Here is a 14,725-nt window from a genome sequence, read left to right as displayed (position 1 = left end):
TTGTTCATGCACGATTTCATTTGCAAAACACACTAAGTGCATGCAGAACATTATGCCCAGTCCAGCTGCTCAAGCGATGTAGAAGTGTGCAGAAAGTACACGTGCACACTTCCAGCTGGGTGTGGGACGAGCCACAGCCATGCACATTTGGCCGGACAAACTTCCACCCCACCCAGTTTCAGACAACCTCCCTTCCACCACCTCACAGTAAACCATAAGCTACAGCCCTTCCAAAACCACTTTAACAAGCAGCCTTGAGGTCTTCTTGTTCAGGGTAAAATGCAGCATTGATTGTAGTGTTTATGTATTTCTTAACTATTTAACCCGTGTACACTGTGCTGTCAATTTTTTGGTAACAACTTTATTGAGATATAATTCACATACCATATACTTCATGTGCCTTTCAGTATCTTCACAGAGTGGTGCAGCCATCAGCACAATTGAACTCCTGACCCTGTGATCAGGAGAATGTTTCTGTCACTAGAAAGAAACCCCACACCCTTTAGGTAACACTCCCTCATGCTTCCATCCCTCCCCCACCCAAACCAATAAACAACCAGTAATCTACTTTCTACATATTTTCCCACTCTGGACATTTCATACAAATGAACTAGTATAATATGTGAGTTTTTTTGAGACTGGCTTTTTTTTTTTTTTTTTGAGACAGAGTCTTGCTGTGTCGCCCAGGCTAGAGTGCAGTGGCGCGATCTCAGCTCACTGCAAGGTCCGCCTCCCGGGTTCAAGCGATTCTCCTGCCTCAACCTCCTCAGTCACTGGAACTACAGGTGCCCGCCACCACGCCTGGCTACTTTTTTTCTGTATTTTCGTAGAGACGGAGTTTCATCACGTCGCCCAGGTTGGTCTGGAACTTCTGAGCTCAGGCAATTCACCCACCTCGGCCTCCCAAAGTGCTGGGATCACAGGTGTGAGCCGCCGCGCCCGGCCCTGACTGGCTTCTTTCAATTAGCATGATGTTTTCAAGATTCCTCTGTTATACCTCATTTCTTATCATGTGAGAATATTCCACCGTGTGAATATACCACGTGTTATTTATCATTCACTAGTTGATGGACATGTGAATTGTTTCCCTCTTTGGGTTATTCTGAATAATGCTGCTATAAGCATTTGTGCACACATTTCTGTGTGGACCTACATTTTCATTTCAGTTCTCCTGGATCTACGTATGCCTGTGAGGGAAACTGCCGGGTCATATGGTAACTTGATGTTTAACATTTTGAGGAAGTGCCATAATATTTCTAAAGTGACCGTACCACTTACCATTCCCACCAGCAGTAGATGAGAACTCTTGGATTTCTCCACATCTTTGCCAATAATGTTTATTTTCCATTGTTTTGCTTATGCTCATCCTAGCTGGAATAAAGTGGTATCTCGTGGCTTACATTTGCATTTCCTTGGTGGATAATGATGCCGGGCATCTTTTCATGTGCTGATTTGGCCACTTGCACATCTTCTTTGGAGAAATTATTAAGATCTTTGCCCATGTTTAATTGGGTTATTTGTGGTCTTTTTATTACTGACTTGTAACTGTTCTGTATAGATTCTAGATAAAGTTCCTTATCAAACATTTGATTTGCAAATATATTCTCTCGTTCCACGGTTTTTTAAATGTATAATGTCCTTTGATGCACAAAAATGTCTTAATTTCGATGTCCAACTTATCCGTTTTTTCTTTTCTTGCATATCCTAGCTAAGCTTCCATTGCCAAATGAAGATTTACTACTTGGCTTTCCTCAGAAGTTTATATTTTCATTTTTACATTTAGGCCTTGAGTTAATTTTTGATCCATTTTGAGTTAATTTTTGTCTATAGTGTGAGGTAAAGTTTCAACTTCATTGCTTATGGCTATCCAGCGGTACCAGCACCAGTTGTTGGAGAGGCCATTTCTTCTCGTGGCGAATGGTCTTAGAAGCCTTGTTAAAAATAAAATGACCAAGAAGAGAATTCTGGGAAGATGGAGGAGCAGGAAGCCTGAGAAATCTCTCTCCTCACCTAAACAATAATACTCACAGAATCTGTCTGTTGTAGCTATTTTGGAACTCTGAAGTCCATTGAAGGCCTGCAACTTCCAGGAAAAGACTCGGATGGTACATTGTGGTTAATTTTGGTCAGTGAGCTCTTAGCATAGTTGCAGCTGCCTGTTCCCCACCTCTCATCCCCACAGCAGGCAACTGTGCACGTTCCTGGGGCAGCTTACAGATCGGTGACAGGAGCCAGGGTAGGTATAAGAGACCCTGTCCTCCAGATATTGAGTATCTGTTCTGATCACTGATTGCTTCATCTGATCACAGAAGTACAGACAAAGAGGCAGCAACCCTTGTTACTGCACTTTGCACTTTCTCCTTTTTTTTTTTCTTTTGAGACGGAGTCTCGCTCTGTCACCCAGGCTGGAGTGCAGTGGGGCGATCTCGGCTCACTGCAAGCTCCGCCTCCCGGATTCACGCCATTCTCCTGCCTCAGCCTCCTGAGTAGCTGGGACTACAGGCACCCACCGCCACGCCTGGCTAATTTTTTGTATTTTTAGTAGAGACGGGGTTTCACTGTGTCAGCCAGGGTGGTCTCGATCTCCTGACCTCGTGATCCGCCCACCTCGGCCTCCCAAAGTGCTGGGATTACAGGCCTGAGCCGCCGCGCCCGGCCACCTTCTCCCATTGTTACAAGCCCCTCCCTTGCTGGCTAAAGTGACTTCCAGAGGACTGGTGACTTTTTCCCCCTTAATTTCTCTCTATTTCCCCTTCTTGGAGCCAGACAATAAAAAGTAGGACATTCAAAAGCAACTGCATATACAGGGGAAATTGGAAAGTTACCAAGCATGCCCGGGGAAGGTGTAGTTTCAGAAGAGGCCTGAGAAGACCTTAAGGTTACACCTCAAGCTGGTCCTTAGCTCCAAGACAGTCTACAACAATTCCAAAAAAACAAAAAAGCAAAACACAAACAAATACAAAAGCAAAAAACAGCAAACCCTGGAGAAAGGGGAAATTCTGATTTTCAGAGTCACTAAAGTATTAGATTCAAATGTCCAGTTTTTGACCAAAAAAAAAAAAAAAACCCACAAGAGTATACAAAGAAACAGTAAAGTATGGCCCATTCAAAATAAAAAATACACCAACAGGAACCATCCCTGCAAAAGAGCTGGGAGAGGATCCACTACACAAAGACTTCATACCAACTGTCTAAAATATGTTCAAAGAGGCCAGGCATGGTGGCTCATGCCTGTAATCCCAGCACTTTGGGAGGCCGAGGCAGGTGGATCATGAGGTCATGAGTTCAAGACCAGCCTGGCCAAGATGGTGAAACCCCGTCTCTACTAAAAATACAAAAAATTAGCCGGGCACGGTGGCAGGCACCTGTAATCCCAGCTACTCAGGAGGCTGAGGCAGGAGAATTGCTTGAACTCAGAGGGCAGAGGTTGCAGTGAGCCGAGATCGGGCCACTGCACTCCAGCCTGGGTGACAGAGTGAGACTCTGTCTCAAAAATATATGTGTGTGTGTGTGTGTGTGTGTGTGTGTGTTTTCAAATAACAAAAAGAATCTGTGGAGAGGCCGGGTGCAGTGGCTCACGCCTGTGATCCCAGCACTTTGGGAGGCTGAGGCGGGTGGATCACCTGAGGTCAGGAGTTCGAGACCAGCCTGACCAACATGGTGAAACCCCATCTCTACTAAAAATACAAAAATTAGCTGGGCGTGGTGGCACACTCGCCTGTAGTCCCAGCTACTCAGGAGGCTGAGGCAGGAGAATCGCTTGAACCTAGGAGGCAGAGGTTGCAGTGAGCCAAGATCGTGCCATTGCACTCCAGCCTGGGAAACAGGGTGAGATTCTGCCTCAAAAAAAAAAAAAAAATCTGTGGAGAAAGTCAAGAAGATGTAAGAACTAAATGGAGGCCCGGGCACGGTGGCTCACACTTGTAATCCTAGCACCTTGGAAGGCCGAGGCGGGTGGATCACGAGGTCAGGAGATCCCGTCTCTACCAAAAAAATACAAAAAATTAGCTGGCAGTGGGGCGGGCACCTGTAGTCCCAGCTACTCAGGAGGCTGAGGCAGGAGAATGGCGTGAACCTGGTAGGCGGAGCTTTCAGTAAGTCAAGATTGCGCCACTGCACTCCAGCCTGGGTGACAGAGCGAGACTCTGTCTCAAAAAAAGAAAAAGAACAAAATGGAAATGTCAATAAGGAAATAGAAAACCTAAAAAGAGCCCCCCAGAATTCTGGAACTGAAATGCACAATGACTGAAAAGAAAAATTTACTAGAGACGGTTTTCACCATGTTGACCAGGCTGGTCTTGAACTTCTGACCTCAGGTGATCCACTTGCTTCGGCCTCCCAAAGTGCTGGGATTACAGGCATGAGCTACTGTGCCCGGCCTACATTTTTTTTTTTTTTTGAGACAGAGTCTCTCTGTCACCCAGGCTGGAGTGCAGTGGCACAAACTTGGCTCACTGCAACCTCCACCTCCCAGGTTCAAGAGATTCTCTTGCCTCAGCCTCCCAGGTAGCTGGGACTACAAGCGCCCAACACCATGCCCAGCTAATTTTTTTTGTATTTTTAGTAGAGACGGAGTTTCACTATGTTGGTCAGGCTGGTCTTGAACTCCTGACCGTGTGATCCACTTGTCTCAGCCTCCCAAAGTGCTGGGATTACAGGTGTGAGCCACTGCTCCTGGTAAACAAAATTTTTAAATGACAGAAGTAAGTCCCTCTTTATCAGTAATTAAGTGTAAATAGATTAAATGCTACAATCAAGAGACAGAAAGGGTAAAAACATCCAATTATATGCTGTCTACAAGACACTCATTTTAGATCCAAAGATACAAATTTGAAAGTGAAAAGATGGAACAGGATATTCCACAGAAACAGTAACCAAAAGATTGCCCGTGTGGCTATAGTGATATCAAACAAAATAAACTTTGAGCCAAAAATTGTTACAAGAGACAACAAAGGACATTAGATGTTGATTAGAATAATAATAATAATAATAAATGTGACTGGGCATGGTGGCTCATGCCTGCAATTTCAACAATTTGGGAAGCCAAAGCAGGAGAATCACTTGAGCCCGGGAGTTCAAGACCATCTTGGGCAACATGGCGAAACCGTGTCTCTACAAAAAATACAAAAAAAAAAAAAATTAGCTGGATATCGTGGTGCACACCTGTAGTCCCAGCTACTCCGGGGTGCTGAGGACGAAGGATCACTTGCACCTGGGAGGTCAAGGCTGCAATGAGCCACGAGTGCACCACTGCTCTCCAGTCTGGGTGACAGAATCAGACCCTGTCTCAAAAAAAAAAAAAAAAAAAAGAGTAAGTACATCAGGAATATATAACAGTTACAAATATATATACCTAATCCCAAAATACATGAAGAAGCAAGCGTTGGCAGAACTGAAGGGAGAAGTGGACAGTTTACAATAATACTTGCAGAATTCAATACCCTACTCACATTAATAAATAGATCAACCAGACAGAAGATAAATAAGGAAATAGAGAACTTTAAAACACAGCAAACCAAGTAGATCTAACAGGCATATACAGAGCAATCTACCCAATCACAGCAGAATATACATTCTTCTCAGGGGTACACGGGACATTTTCCAGGATACAACATATGTTAGGATACAAATTAAGTCTCAAAATATTTTAAAAGATAGATATCATACAAAATATCTTCTCCAACCAGAACAGGATGTAGTTAGTAATCAATAAGAGAAGGAAAACTGGAAAATTCACAAATTTTTGGAAATTACACACTTTTAAACGATGAACGGATCAAAGAAGAAATTGCAAGGGAAGTTAGGAAATACTTAGACACGAAGGAAAACAAAACACAACACACCGAAACTTACAGATGGAGCAAAAGCAATGCTAAGAGGGAAAGTTTATAGCTATAAACATTTAGATTTTTTAAATCTCAAATCAACAACTTAACGTGATAATTTAAATAAGTAGGAAAAAGACAGACTAAAATCAAAGCTAGCAGAAGATTAAAGATGAGATAAATAAAATAGAGAATAGAAAAATCACAGAGAAAATCAACAAAACCAAAAATTAGCTCTTCAAAATTATCAACAAAATCACAAACTTTAGCTGGATGGGCTAAGGAAAAAAGGGAGAAGAATTAAATTACTAAAATCAGAAATGAAAGTGAGGCCATTAGTACCAATTTTACAGAAATAAAAAGGATTATACAAAAGCAACATAATTTTACAGCCACAAATTGGATAACACAGATGAAATGGACAAATTCCTAGAAACACAAAATCAACCAAGACTAAACCATGAAGAAATAGAAAATCTGAACAGACCTATAGTAAGAAAATTGAAACAGCAAAATAGAAAATCTCCCAACAAAGAAAAGTTCTAGGCCTGATGGCTTTGCCACTGAATACTACCAAACATTTACAGAAGAATTAATACCAATCCTGTTCCAACTTTCCCAGGAAATTGTAGAAGAAACACTTCCTAACACATTCTACGAGGCCAGCATGACCTATACCAAAGCCAAAGACACTTCAAGAAAACTGCAAACCAACATCCCTTACAAACATTGATGCAAAAATCCTCAACAGGCCAGGCACGGCGGCTCACGTCTATAATCCCAGCACTTTGGGAGGCCCGGGGCGGGGTGCGGGGGGGTGGATCACTTGAGGTCAGGAGTTCAAGACCCGCCTGGCCAGCATGGTGAAACCCCTCTCTACTAAAAATACAAAAATTAGCTGGGCGTGGTGAACATACCTGTAGTCCCAACTACTTTGGAGGCTGAGGCAAGAAAATCGCTTGAACCCGGGAGGGGGAGGTTGCAGTGAGCCAGGATCGCACCACTGCACTCCAGCCTGGGGGACAGAGCAATACTCTGTCTCAAAAAAAAAAAAAAAAACTCAAGAAAATACTGGCAAACTGAATTCAGCAGCATATTAAAGAGACTATACATCATGACCACGTAAGATTTATTGCTGGATTGTAAGGATAGTTCAACATGACCAGGCACAGCGGTTCATGCCTGTAATCCCAGCACTTTGGGAGGACAACACAGGAGGATCACTTGAGCCCAGGAGTTCAAGACCATCCTGGGCAACAGAGCAAGACCCTGTCTCTACAAAATAAACCTTTAAAAACAGAACACGCTTTGGCTACGCAGGCTCTTTTTTGGCTCCATATTAATTTTAGGGGTTTTTTTCTAGTTATGTGAGGAATGATGGTGGAGTTTTGATGGGAGTTGTACTGAATTTGCAGATTGCTTTTAGCAGTATGGTTATTTTCACAATATTCATTCTACCCATCCACGAGCATGGGATGTGCTTCCATTTGTGTGGTCTAATGATTTCTTTCAGCAGTGTTTTGCAGTTTTCCTTGTGTAGAGATCTTTCACCTCCTTGCTTGGGTATATTCTTAAGCATTTTATTTTATTTTATTTTATTTTTGCAGCTAGTGTAAAAGGGGTTGAGTTCTTGATTTGATTGTCAGGCTGGTTAATGTTGGTGTGTAGCAGAGCTGCTGATTGTTTTGTTTGTTTGTTTTTAAGAGTCTCACTCTGTCGCCCAGGCTGGAGTGCAGTGGCACGATCTCTCGGCTCACTGCAACCTCTGCCCCCCGGGTTCAGGTGATCCTCCCACCTCAGCCTCCCTAATAGCTGGGATTACAGGTGTGCGTCACCACGCTTGCCTAATTTTTTTGTAGAGACTGAGTTTCGCCATGTTCCCCGGGCTGGTCTCGAACTTCTGGGCTCAAGCGATCCTCTCGCCTGGGCCTCACGTGGTGAGCCACCGCGCCCAGCCCATTTTACTTTTCTTTACAAGCCGGGGCTCACTGTCTCCCCTGGCTTGGCGGGAAGTCGGCGGGCGGGGGAGGCGGAGAGGTGGGGACTGGGGGGTGGGGGGTGGCGGTGGGGACTGGGGGGTGGGGGGTGGCGGTGGGGACTGGGGGGTGAGGGGTGGCGGTGGGGACGCAGGGTGGGGGTGGCGATGGGGACGCAGGGTGGGCGAGGACTGCGATAGAGGGAAAAGAGGAAGGGAAATTAGGGGCTTACCGCAGGCAGAGCAGCCCCCTTAGTATAAGAAGGTGGAGAGGAGGAGGAGGGAGGTCCCGGTTCTTTTCCATCCCACGCCCTCCACTTCCCAAGCTGCAAGAAGGAAACAGGAACACAACACCCAGAGGTGTCCTCGGTTCCTTCTTGCCCTTCCACCACCGTCCAGCAATAAGGCGAGAGGAATCAAGTGCAGGACGGAGGCGGCGGGCAGTCATAGAAAAAACCACAAACAGGTGAGCTGTGCGCCCGGCTCCCGCGCATGGATGAGGCCACCCTCCTGCGGAGCGGCCGCGGCAGGCAGGGCGCAGGGAAGGGGCCGCGCGGCGCCTCCAGCTCAAGCCTTAGCCCCAGCGGGCCCCGCGGCTTCCCCGGCTGTCCCGCTGTCCCGCTGTCCCGCTGTCCCGCTGTCCCGCGCGCGCAGCACACGCCTCTCCACTTGGCCTAGAGTTATTTTTAATGGGTATAGAGTTTCAATTTTGCAAGATGGAAAGAGCCCTGAAGACACGGATGGGGGTGACGTCGGCACAACAGTGTGATCATACTTCATGCCGCTGAGTTGTATACCTAAAAACGGTTACGATGGTAAATTTTATGAGTATTTTACCACAATTTTTAAAATAAGAAATAGAAACTTAAACAAATTAAGAAGCAAAAAACAAACAACCCCATTTAAAAGTGGGCAAAGGACATGAAAAGACACTTTTCAAAAGAAGACATACAGCCAACAAGCATATGAAAAAGATCCTGGACATCACTAATCACTCCAGCCTGGGGGACAGAGCAAGATCCTGTCAGTGAAAAAGAAAAGAAAGGTCAAATGTCAAATCTATTAAAAAATAACTAAGGCCGGGCGTAGTGGCTCACGCCTGTAATCCCAGCACTTTGGGAGGCCGAGGCGGGCAGATCACCAGGTCAGGAGTTCAAGACCAGCCTGGCCAACATAGTGAAACCCCGTCTCTACTAAAAATACAAAAATTGGCGGGGCTTGGTGGCATGTGCGCCTGTAGTCCCAGCTATTCGAGAGGCTGAGGCAGGAGAATCATTTGAACCCGGGAGGCAGAGGTTGTGGTGAGCCAAGATCTGCCACTCCATCTAAAAATAAATAAATAAATAGGCCTGGAGCCGTGGCTCACGCATGTAATCCCAGCATTCTGGAAGGCCGAGGCGGGCGGATTACGAGGTCAGGAGTTTGAGACCAGCCTGACCAACATGGCGAAACCCGGTCTCTACTAAAAATACAAAAATTAGCCGGGTGTGGTGGTGTGTGCCTGTAATCCCAGCTACTCAGGAAGCTGAGGCAGGAGAATCGCTTGAACCCGGGAGGCAGAGGTTGCAGTGAGCCGACATTGCACCGCTGCATTCCAGCCTGGGCCACAAAGTGAGACTCCATCTCAAAAATAAAATAATATAAATAAATAAAGCTACAATAATTGCTAAAGGATACATTTTATTAAAAGACATTAAGTGCAGCATCAAAACCATAAAACCTGGGAGGAGGAAGAGTAAAAACGGAGAGTTTCTGTATGAGATCAAAATTAAGCTATTACCATCTTAAATTAACTTGTTATAAGATGTTTTATGTAAGCCTCAGGGTAGTCACAAAGCAAAAGCCTGTAATAGATGCAAAAAAGATAAAAAGGAAAGAACCAAACCATACCGGAGTAGAAAGCCATCAAACCACAGAGGAGGAAAACAGAAGAAGCTCTACAAAACAACTAGAAAACAATTTAACAAAATGGCAGGAGTAAGTACAGCCTATCAATAACAACCTAAAATATAAATAGATTAAATTACCTCAAAGATGTAGAGGGGCTGAATAAATAAAAAGGCAAGACTCAATTCTATGCTGCCTCAGCTCAGCTGTAAAGACACAGGTAGACCGAAAGTGAAGGGGTAGAAAAAGATATTCTATGCAAATGGAAACTAAAAGAGAAGAAGAGTAGCTATACTTATATCAGACAAAATAGACTTGAAGTCAGAAAGTGTAAAAAGATACAAGCAAGGCCATTATATTATGACAAAGGAGTCCATTCAGAAAAAGGATATCACAATTACAAATATAAATGTGCCCAATACCAGAGCACTCAAATGTAGAAAGCAAATATTAATAGATCTAAAGGGAGAAACAGACTGCAATCCGATGATAATAGGGGACTTCAACACCCCACTTCCAGCAGTGGGCAGACAATCCCAAGAGAAAATCAGTAAAGAACACTGGAGTTAAATCTATACTCTAGACCAAATGGACATAACTGATATTACAGAACGTTTCATCCAACAGCTGCAGAATACACTTTTTTTTTTTTGAGACAGAGTCTCCCTCTGTTGCCCAGCCTGGAGTGCAGTGGCCTCCCAGTTTCAAGCAATTCTCTTGCCTCAGCCTCCTGAGTAGCTGGGATTACAGGCACATGCTATCACGCCCAGCTAATTTTTTGTGTCTTTAGTAGAAACGGGGTTTCATCATGTTGGCCAGGCTGGTCTCGAACTCCTGACCTCATGATCCGCCCACCTCAGCCTCCCAAAGTGCCGGGATTACAGACATGAGCCACCGCCTCTGGCCAGAATACATATTCTCTTTTTTTTTTTTTTTTTTTTGAGACAGAGTCTCGCTTTGTCGCCCAGACTGGAGTGCAGTGGTGTGATCTCGGCTCAGTGCAAGCTCTGCCTCCTGGGTTCAAGCGATTCTCCTGCCTCAGCCTCCTGAGTAGCTGAGACTACAGGCACCCGCCACCACGCCCTATTTTTTTTTTTTTTTTTTGTATTTTTAGTAGAGACGGGGTTTCACCGAATACACGTTCTTCTTATCAGCCCATAGAATATTCTCCAGGATACACCATATCTTAGGCCACAAAACAAGTGTCAACAAATTCTAGCAAATTGAAATCAGATCAAGTATCTTTGCTGACCACACTGGAATAAAACTGGAAAATCAGTAAGAAGAGAATTTTGGAAACTGTACAAATATGTGGAAATTAAACGTGTTCCTGAATGGTCAAAGGAGAAATTAAGAGGGTAATTTAAAATTTTACTGAAACACACCAAAACCTAAGGGTTGCCGCAAAAGCAGTACTAAGAGGGAAGTTTATAACAATAAGCTCCTACATCAAAAAAGTAGAAAAATTTCAAATAAACAACCTAATAGTACACCTCAAAAAAACAAGAGCAAACCAGACCCAAAATTAGTAAAAAGGAAAGACATAATAAAGATCAGAACGAAAAAACAAAATAGAGAAAATTTTTTAAAAGTTCAACGAAACAAAGTTTTCTTTTGACAAGATAAATGAAACTGACAAACCATTAGCTAGACTAATTTAAGAAATACAGACGAGGCTGGGTGCAGTGGCTCACGCCTGTAATCCCAGCAATTTGGGAGGCCAAGGCGGGCGAATCACCTGAGGTCGGGAGTTCGAGACCAGCCTGACCAACATGGAGAAACCCCATCTTTATGAAAAATACAAAATTAGCCGGGTGTGGTGGTGCATGCCTGTGATCCCAGCTACTCATGAGGCTGAGGCAGGAGAATCACTTGAACCCGGGAGGCAGAGGTTGCGGTGAGCCAAGATCGCGCCACTGCACTCCAGCCTGGGCAACAAGAGCGAAACTCCGTCTCAAAAAAAAAAGTACATTCTTTCAGTCCTTCCACGTTCTTCTGCCTGCTTTGTTCTAGCCGTGCTGGCAGTTGATTAGATGGTGCTCACCCAGACTGAGGGTGGGTCTGCCTCTGCCAGCCCACTGACTCAAATGTTCATCTCCTTTGGCGACACCCTCACAGACACACCCAGGAGCAATACTTTGCATCCTTCAATCCAATCAAGTTGACACTCAATATTAACCATCATATATATTAAAAATAAAAACAAAGAGATATTCCATGTTTATGGATTAAAAGAAAGTTGGTTTGCCCCAAATTGGTCATAGGCTAATTGTAACTCTAATCAAAATCCCAGCATATCATGTATGTGTGGAAGCTGATTAAAAATAAGTCTAAAATTTAAATGAAAATTCAACTTGTGAAAAATTCCAAAGTCACTTTTGAGGAACAGGTTGGAAGGACTTACGCTTCCAGATATGTAGATTTTTATATAACTAAGGTAATGAAGATATGGTACTATTGAAACCGACTCAATAGTCCCATAGATAGTTTTTTTGGATAAATGTAGAAATGGATGCTTCTGGTCTTAAAGCTTGAACCTTAAGTTTGTTTTAGCTGAGTTCCTTCCTCAGGAAACAACCTTCAGTCCTCTAAAAAAAAAATAAAAAAATAAAGTATCAAAGAACTGAGAATCGCCAGATCTCCACATCCAGACAATGATGCTGGACCCTTCATTCATCATGATTGCTTCCTTGCCCCTCCTTAGTTTCTGTTTTGTTACACATTGTTTCATTTCTTCCTTGCTATGTAAAGCCCTGGTTTTAGTTGGTCAGGGAGATGGATTTGTCAGCCACAGCACCTGAATAAAACATTCCTCCTTGACAATACTTGTCTCCTCTGTCATTGGCTTTCTGTATGGTGGGCGGCCGGGCCTAGACGGAACCTGTGATGTTTTGGTGACAGTATCAGTACAAAAACAGACAAAGCTGAGAAAATGAACCATTCCGTGTAGATCGTTAATGTATGACTGAGGGGGAACTAGAGAAAAGTGTAGAAAGAATGACCTTCTCATCATGGTCATGAGATAGCAAGATACCTTTTTTTTTTTTTTTTTGAGGCAGACTCTCACTCCGTCACCCAGGGTGAAGTGCAGTGGTGCAATCTCTGCTCACTGCAAGCTCCGCCTCCCAGGTTCACGCCATCCTCCTGCCTCAGCCTCCCGAGTAGCTGGGACTACAGACGCCCGCCACCACACCTAGCTAATTTTTTTGTATTTTTTGGTAGAGACGGGGTTTCACCGTGTTCGCTAGGATGGTCTCGATCTCCTGACCTCGTGATCTGCCCGCCTCGGCCTCCCAGAGTGCTGGGATTACAGGCGTGAGCCACAGCGCCCGGCCAGTAACAAGATATCTTTACGGGGTGAAAGACATAAACTCGACACATGCCCCTACTTTACGCTACACAGAAAAGGCAATTCCAGGGCCCATAGGTCTAAATATGAAAGAGAAAATAAAACATTAAAATTTATAAGTGATAAAAAATAGTAAATATCTTCATGACATCAAGATAAAGGTTTCTTTAAAAGAACACAAGGCCGGGCGCGGTGGCTCACGCCTGTAATCCCAGCACTTTGGGAGGCCGAGGTGGGCGGATCACCTGAGGTCAAGAGTTCATGACCAGCCTGGCCAACATGACGAAACCCCATCTCTACTAAAAATACAAAATTTAGCCAGGCATGGTGGCACACGCATGTAGTCCCAGCTACTCAGGAGGCTGAGGCAGGAGAATCGCTTGAACCCAGGAGGCGGAGGTTGCAGTGAACCGAGATCTTGCCACTGCACTCCAGCCTGGGCAACAGAGCACGGCTCCATCGCAAACAAAAAATAATAGTAATAAAATAATAAGATAACACAAGTAACACCAGCCATAACGGAACTAATTCATAAAGGTGCTGTGTTAAAATGAAAATCTTCTGTCTTCATCCTGCCTCCCAAAAAGAGAGCATTAAGGAAGTGAAAAGTCAGACACTGAATGAGAGGAGATTTGTAGCACAATGTACTCAAGTTCCTTTTCCACAGATGGCCTTGGCAGTATCTGCCATCCCACATGCTCTTCTGCATGTGACCTTGCCTCTCTCTAATAATTGTGGGGAACATGTCCCCTAGGCAGGCTGTGACTTCTTCGAGACTATCTAGTTTCCACCTAGTTCTCTTGGATAGTCACTCTGGGGAAGCCACCTGCTACACAAGAACTTCAACTAGTGTGGGATTGTCATGCTGGAAAGACACTGAATGGGCGCACTGGTTGGCAGCCCCAGCTGAGCTTCTGGACAACAGCCAGCACCAACCACCAGGCATCCAACCCAGCTAAGTAAGCCCTTGTCAAATTCCTGACTCTCAAAAGCATGAGCAAAACGAAATAGCTGCTGCTTTCCCCAAAACATCTTGGAGTACTTCATTATACAGCAATAATAAAGGAACTGATAAAAGACTCATATGCAGAATATATAAAGAACTACAAATCAATAAGAAAAAGACAGATGGGGAGTAGTAAAGAGCAAAAGACTTGAAATCTAAATGGCCAATTATAAAAATGTGCTCAACCGCAATGGTAATTAAAGAAAAGCTAATAGATCAGGCATGGTGGCTCACCTCCGTTAATCCCAGCACTTCGGGTGACTGAGGTGGGTGGATTACCCAAGGTCAGGAGTTTGAGACCAGCCTGGCTAACATGGTGAAATCCCGTCTCTACTAAAAATACAAAAATTAGCTGGGCGTGGTGGCGTATGCCTGTAATCCCAGCTTCTCCAGGGGCTGAGGCAGGAGAATTGCTTGAACCTGGGAGGTGGAAGTTGCAGCGAGCCAGGATCGCGCCATTGCACTCCAGCAGAGCAAGGCTCTGTCTCAAAAAAAAAAAAAAAAAAAAAAAGCTAATGAAACTGCAATGAGATGCCAATGCAAACCAACTAGAATGGCCACATTTTAAAAACCAAAACTGACAATACTGTGGGTAAAGGTGTGCAGCAACGGTAACTGCTTACACTGCAATGAACATGCAAAATGGTACAAATAACTTGAAAAAATACTTGGCACTGGCTACC

The sequence above is a fragment of the Gorilla gorilla genome, chromosome 4 (genome assembly GCF_029281585.2).
Source record: "Gorilla gorilla gorilla isolate KB3781 chromosome 4, NHGRI_mGorGor1-v2.1_pri, whole genome shotgun sequence".
Taxonomy (NCBI): Eukaryota; Metazoa; Chordata; class Mammalia; order Primates; family Hominidae; genus Gorilla; species Gorilla gorilla.
The sequence above is the reverse complement of the archived record's forward strand: the minus strand, read 5'-3'. Positions refer to the sequence as shown.